General features: G+C 39.9%; 1 protein-coding gene across 1 annotated transcript in view; it reads left to right on the top strand.

Moving 5' to 3' along the window:
- The first annotated feature begins 1,815 nt into the window (after positions 1–1,815).
- The window catches only part of LOC121857732 (sodium-coupled monocarboxylate transporter 1-like), a 41,939-nt gene continuing 37,130 nt past the window's right edge, over positions 1,816–6,624 (top strand). The window contains exon 1 of the mRNA XM_042353847.1: positions 1,816–1,881. The gene's annotated coding sequence lies outside the window, so the exon portion shown is untranslated. The remainder of the gene's footprint in view (positions 1,882–6,624) is intronic.

Raw genomic sequence — 6,624 nt, 5'->3', positions numbered from 1 at the left:
CAGGTTGCTGCTTCCTCGAACATAAAAATGGAGGAAACTGCAGCGGGCCTATTGGCCCATACTGGGCAGTCCCATTTACACCCAACCCCTATTGCTCATATATCCATCCAACCTATGTTTGAAGCTATCCAGCGTATTCGAGTTTATGATGATATTTGATAACTTGTTCCACTCGTCCACTACTCTTATTTCCAAACCAATGTTTACCTATTTCTCGCCTAAATCTGAATTTGTCTAATTTAAAACCATTGTTACGAGTTCGCTCCTGGTTGGATAGTTTGAGTAACCTTTGTAATGTCCCCTTTGTTCAACCCCGACTTCCATTTATACACCTCTTATCATATCGCCCCTCGCTCTACGTCTCTCGAGGTTCCTAATGCCCGGGATTAGCCTTGTCATTCTTCTCTGAATTCTTTCCAAGGATTCTATATCCATTCTGTAATACGGTGACAAGAATTGAACTGCGTAATCCAAGTGAGGTCTCAAGCTCAAGATATAATTTTAGGATGACCTCTCTAGTCTTGTAACTAACACTCCTTTGTATGAACCCAAGTACTTTATTAGCCTTGTTTCGAGCAAATACACATTGTTTACTTGGCCTAAGATTCCTACTTATCATTACTCCTAAATCTTTCTCGCAGTCGGATTTCTCAATAACATCGTTGTTCATCTGGTATCTGGTTTCCCTGTTTACATCTCCTATACTGAGTACTTTACATTTGTCCTCATTGAATTTCACCTGCCCTTTTCCAAACCATTCGAAAAATTTGTTTAGATCTTCCTGTAGTTTTGCGGAGTCCTCGTCAGATTTAATCACACGCCCTCTTTTAGTGTCGTCAGCAAATTTACTTATGTTGCTGTCTACGCCGATATCTATGTCCTTTATGTATATAATAAATAATAATGATCCAAGTACTGAGCCTTGGGGAACTCCACTAATGACGTTGCTCCAATCGGATTTAGAGCCGTTAATGCTCACTCGCTGTTTCCTGTCCTGTAACCACTCTCTAATCCATTTTAGAATATCTCCTTTAATGCCATGAGCCTCCTCTTTTCTTATTGGTCTTTTGTGGGGGATTCTGTCGAAGGCTTTGCTAAAGTCGAGATATGCCACATCATAATTGTGCCCCTCGTCCACTGATTCGAAAACAGATGAAAAGAATGTTAATAGAATAGTTAAACATGAACGCTCACCACACCACGTACGCTGTGTTAAGCCACGGCATCTGTCCTCTCCCACTAAAATCCCCTTCCATCCTTTCTCTAAACTCCCACTGAACCTCCTTCCCCCCTGTCACTAGCCTTTAGTCTAGTCTAGTCTAGTCTAGTCTTGTCCCTTGTCATCTACAGTACACTAGGGAGATAATTTTTTGAGATGGTGTGCGGTGGTATCTTTCGACTATCTCGAAGAGTTACTTCCAGGCCGGGCGTTTACATAATTTGTTTTTCTCTTGAAAGTCAAATCTCCATAGAAAACCTAAATGTAACTTAAAGGCATCTTCATTTTAAATTAGAAAATAGTCTGATATTAGATCGTATATATATATATATATATATATATATATATATATATATATATATATATATATATATATATATATATATATATATATATATATATATATATATATATTATGTATGTATTTATTGTATTACCGGTATGTACAATTTATATAAATAATATGTAATATAGTTATATAAGTATGTATAATAACACGAATAGTTATACAGCATATTGCGTTATATAACCCAACCCGCTCTGCTCAATATAGCCAGCTCCAGAGAGAGAGTACTGTCAAACAGAACTCATGCGCCCAGGCCCAGTCACTATCGCGCAGCCTAACAGAGCGGAACTTCCCTGGAGGAATCATCTTCAACTCGGTGAGTCGAAACTTCTCATATTCTCCAGCATTTGATACACGCGAGTGCGAGTGTATAAAGTGAACAAATATTGTTTGTATTCAACTATGCACAATATAAAGTAATACAGCTGAACAGAATTTTGGAAATGCCAAGGATCTACCAGTGGTTGTGGAGAGCGGGAGAAGAGTTAAACGACCTGTGGAGTGGCGTTCCTTGTCACACACACAGCATATATATTTTCTCTTATTTGTTTAATTTATTTCTATTTCATAGTCTAATATATTTATTTATTAGTATGTTTATACAGTTATTTTAGAGGAGGGGAGGATCTCCAAGCCCCATTTTTAATTTTTTGATCGCGTCTCTTGTTTTTGGAGAAGTGCGCATTTATCAAACTTGGCAGTAAGCTTTTAGGAAACGCGCGTAGTTGTGTAAGTTTTCGGTGAAGTATTGATTTTTCTTCCTAGTATAAGTAAAATATATCGGAGTGGATTTAGCCTTTTTTCGCTTTCTTTTTAATCTCAACAAAATTCATGTTTTAACTAAAAAAAAAGTTACCGGAATTAAATCGCCCGAACCTCTTAAATAACAAGATTTAGATATTTTTTTCTCGTGAAAATGTGGTCTTAACTTACAATATTGTCGTGATAAAAGATAATTTAGAACATAAAATTAACATCTACGTGAAGTTTTGGTTGTCTGCCAGCACTCGAAACAGGAAGAGCTGTTATACAGTTTACAAATTCTCTTAATTAATTTAAACATTGTTATGTACTTCACTATTTTCTGCACATAACCGTATTCTTGACTATATCAGCTGTTAGTTATAAGCTGAATTGAAAAATAAATAAAATTCCGCATGCAAAGCTAAGGAATTTCGCCACGATTTATCCTTCTACCTATAGCCTTCCTTTGGCCAATGATGTTCTTTAAATAATTATTTATCCATTTAGGGTCATTGTTGTCTGATCTGAGTTTTTTGTATGGTATGTTCTGCCTTAAGAGTAATACCAATAAAATTCCTCGCCTGTTAAAGATGCTAAGCACGCACAATTTCTGCTCAGACAGCCCAAACAAACCTGAACTGGGCGTTTCTTCTTCAAGGACTGTCCAATTTCCTTGGTTCCCTCAGATTTCAGAAGAGCATGTTCACCGCGGAGGAAGAGCAGCGGACTATTTGTGTTCTGATATGTGCTGTGAAAAAAGAAGTCGACAAAACCAAATTGAGAAGAAAGTAGCATAAACAAAGGGTTTTTGTGGAAACCAATTTCCCCATGTAAATTTATGATAATTACATAAATGAAGGCTATGAATTACCCAGTCATTACTACTATACTACTAATACCACTGCTAATACTACTACTACTACAACTGATAATGTCAACTGGCGGGAACTAGTTGCTTCTTGCTACGGTTGACAGTATCCAATAACGACTATAATAACAAAGTAATCTAGCTATTTTAACTAAAACCCAGTGTCTTTAATTTTAATAGTAGTATTATATGGTATAAATGAATATCGTAGATACATAGTAATAGAGTTTAGAGAGAAAATGCCAAATTACAGAAATATCGGAAGATGTTTCATTGTGATAGATCTCAATTAACTCCATTGCGAATTATTTAAAATAGTTATAAATATCCCTCATGGTCACATGATGTTGACGCCACTGTTACAGCTGAAAGTTAAGTACTTTTTTGTTTAGGCAAGTCTTAGCAATAATTTGTGTGTGTGGCGAGCTTTACCCAATTTTTGCCAGGATAAAATGGGGTACCATTATTTTAACACCTAGAGATTTTGACTACTCACTTGGGGCCAGAAGAGACCTGTAGGGATGACATTTAGACGCTGGCCCATCGATTACCGGTGAATGCTACAGTTTCATTAGTATTGGTGTGGGAACGGCATGGCAAGTAGCGTTTTGTGTGACTACTGTGCATTATCCATATACACCACGTGTATATGGCAAAAATTTTCTGTGATGCTATAATTTCTGGATGTAGAACAAGAAAAGTTGCTAATAGTCTTGATTACAGTGAACAGATTGTTATAGTTTGGTTATGCATGGATGTATTTTACTGGTATTACTGTACATATGTATACAATTTACAGCAAACAGTATATTGTAGGCTAACTTATATACATAATGTACTACTGTATATTGTATATATTGATGTCAGTACATTGTGGTATGAATGTCACGAATCGTTTTGAGTATTTAAACCAAAATAGGTTATTATATTGACAAACAATATTTTACCTGTGAATGAAGGTGGTAAGCTACTGGCACCGCAAGTGTTGGAAGTGCAGCGCCCGCGCAAGTTATATGACACTTGGGTCTTGTTGCAACGCGCTACTTGAGTTATGTTAATCCACTTTTGATTAAATACCTAATTTGAGGACTTGGGGAAAATTTGATACATATAAGGTTTGACGTTTTGTTTGTGTGTACGAATGGAGTGGTGAGGGTGTGTTGAAGACGCCGGTAAGTGTATATATAAATGTTGACAGTATAAGAAGGTATAGTGCGAGCGTATGTAGCACAGTAAAGAGCTACTGGGCGTGGTGCCAGGACTTAAGTCCGTTTACTCTGGGCGACATCCACCTACCCTCGGGACTCGACAAGTGATCGAAGGTTGTAAAATATACCATTCACTGTTGCGTAGCAAAAACTAGGCCACCTGAAACTTAAGTCCACCAACTTATTTCATCTAAAAGATTAATCAACTCAAAGATAAACTTGTTTGATTTTCTAATGCATATTAGTGTTTACGTTGTTGATGGGTAGGTTAGATTACGATAGGATAGGTTGCCAAGGATAAAAGTGGTTGGAGGAAGTAAATAGCAGAGGTCGGATTTTCCGCGCTCTATATTTATACCTGTATATCGTGGTTAATGACTAAATGACATGTAATCCGTAGATTTTTATTTAAGAAAATAATTAAGTAATTAGAATCCTTATCTAAATTAAACAGTACCTATTATGTTTCCTGTTTATAAAATACTCTTTACTCAAAGATAATTAAATGAATCGGTTCACTTATTGGCACTATAATGACATATTCACTCGGATTCTCAGTCTAGGGCAGGGGTCACCAAACTTTTTTCACAGTCGGCCGGATAACTGAAAGAATGACGAGCGCGGGCCGCAAACTCCTCCATACAAATGTTTGCCGATGATGGCAAGTTATTTCGGGAAATTAAGAACCAAGCGGACTGTGAAGAGCTGCAGAAGGACCTCTGTGGGCTCCAGGAATGGTCGAAGGAATGGCTGCTGAGATTCAATGTCACGAAGTGTAAGAGGATGCACCTGGGGCGTACCAACGGTAAGGAGGCGTATCATATGTCCCAACGGGATGAAGAAAATGTACTAGTTGAGACTGTGTGTGAGAAGGACCTAGGTGTGTATGTTGACAATGAGCTGAAGTTCTCGGGCCATTGTGAGAAGAAGGTAAATCAGGCAAATGAATTATTGGGTCTTATAAGAAGGTCGTTCAGATATCTAGACGGTCCGTCCCTCGTGACGATCTTCAGGAGTGAAGTGCTTCCCCATCTGGAGTACTGTCACCCCATCTGGTCCCCGAGATATGCTAGGGACTATCAGTTGGTTGAAAATGTTCAAAGGAGGGCCACCAAACTGGTGCCTGCACTTCGGCACCTCAGCTACCCTGAGAGATTGGAGCGCCTGAACTTGCCTAGCTTATACTACAGACGGGCAAGGGGGGACCTAGTTGAGGTTTATAAGCATCTCAGGGGCACTACTCAGTTGAGTGTCCTTACTTGGAGCTGGCGGACGCTCGCCCCACAAGGGGTCACAGCTCAAGATTGAAGAAGCCGCAAGTCCAGAAAACCGTGAGGGCAAACTTTTTTCGGAGTGAGGGTTGTAAACTCTTGGAACAATCTACCAGAGAGTGTTGTGACGGCACCGAGTGTGAGCTCTTTCAAGAGAAGACTTGACCAACACTGGAGCGGGTTCAGGTACATTCAGGAGCCGGTGCATGCCCAGTATTTGCCAACAGTGCGTGACAGAGACGTGACCGATCGCCCGGGCGGCTAGCGAGCCGATCTTTTGGTGAAGAATATAAATGAAAAGAGACGTGACCGATCGCCCAAGCGGCTAACAAGCCGATCAGTGGCGAAGAGGATAAAAGTAAAGTAATCATTCTGTTCAATACTTGCAAGCCAGAACGAAAGCTCTGGTAACGTCAGAGCGTAGGCGGAGCTACCACGAGCCGGGGAAGGATTTGGGATCCGGCCCGCTGGCCGTAGTTTCGTGACCCCTGGTCACTCTAGGGGGTGCGTTCACACCAAGGCCGGAACGGACAAATTCTGATGCAAATTGTCCGGACGAGTGAGTTAGGATAACAATACATATCTGATAGATCACACTATATTCGATTCACATCTAATTAGACTCATGCGAATGTTATCCTAGAGGGAAGACAGTTTCCCTGAGTAAATCATAATACCCACCGCGCCGTCGCATATCGTCTGTCTTCGGCCGTGTGAACGTACCTTTATCCTTCTCCATCTAACATGCGTGAGAGTGATCTATGTTCATGACCAGGTGGTGATGGGTGAGCGTGTAGACGGCGTAATACGTCTGCCAATACTTCAAAAAGCACTTTGGCTATGCACTGGAATCCGGGAGGCAGATAATAACAAGGTTGTTATGGTGCCTAAGGCTTACATTTGGCGTCCAACACGCATCAAGCATGGGGGGATACATTCTTGGCAGGGTTCGAAAGAGAAGACCGCTT

The sequence above is a fragment of the Homarus americanus genome, unplaced genomic scaffold (assembly GCF_018991925.1).
Source record: "Homarus americanus isolate GMGI-L3 unplaced genomic scaffold, GMGI_Hamer_2.0 scaffold16712, whole genome shotgun sequence".
In the NCBI taxonomy this organism is placed as follows: Eukaryota; Metazoa; Arthropoda; class Malacostraca; order Decapoda; family Nephropidae; genus Homarus; species Homarus americanus.
The sequence above is the reverse complement of the archived record's forward strand: the minus strand, read 5'-3'. Positions and strand labels throughout refer to the sequence as shown.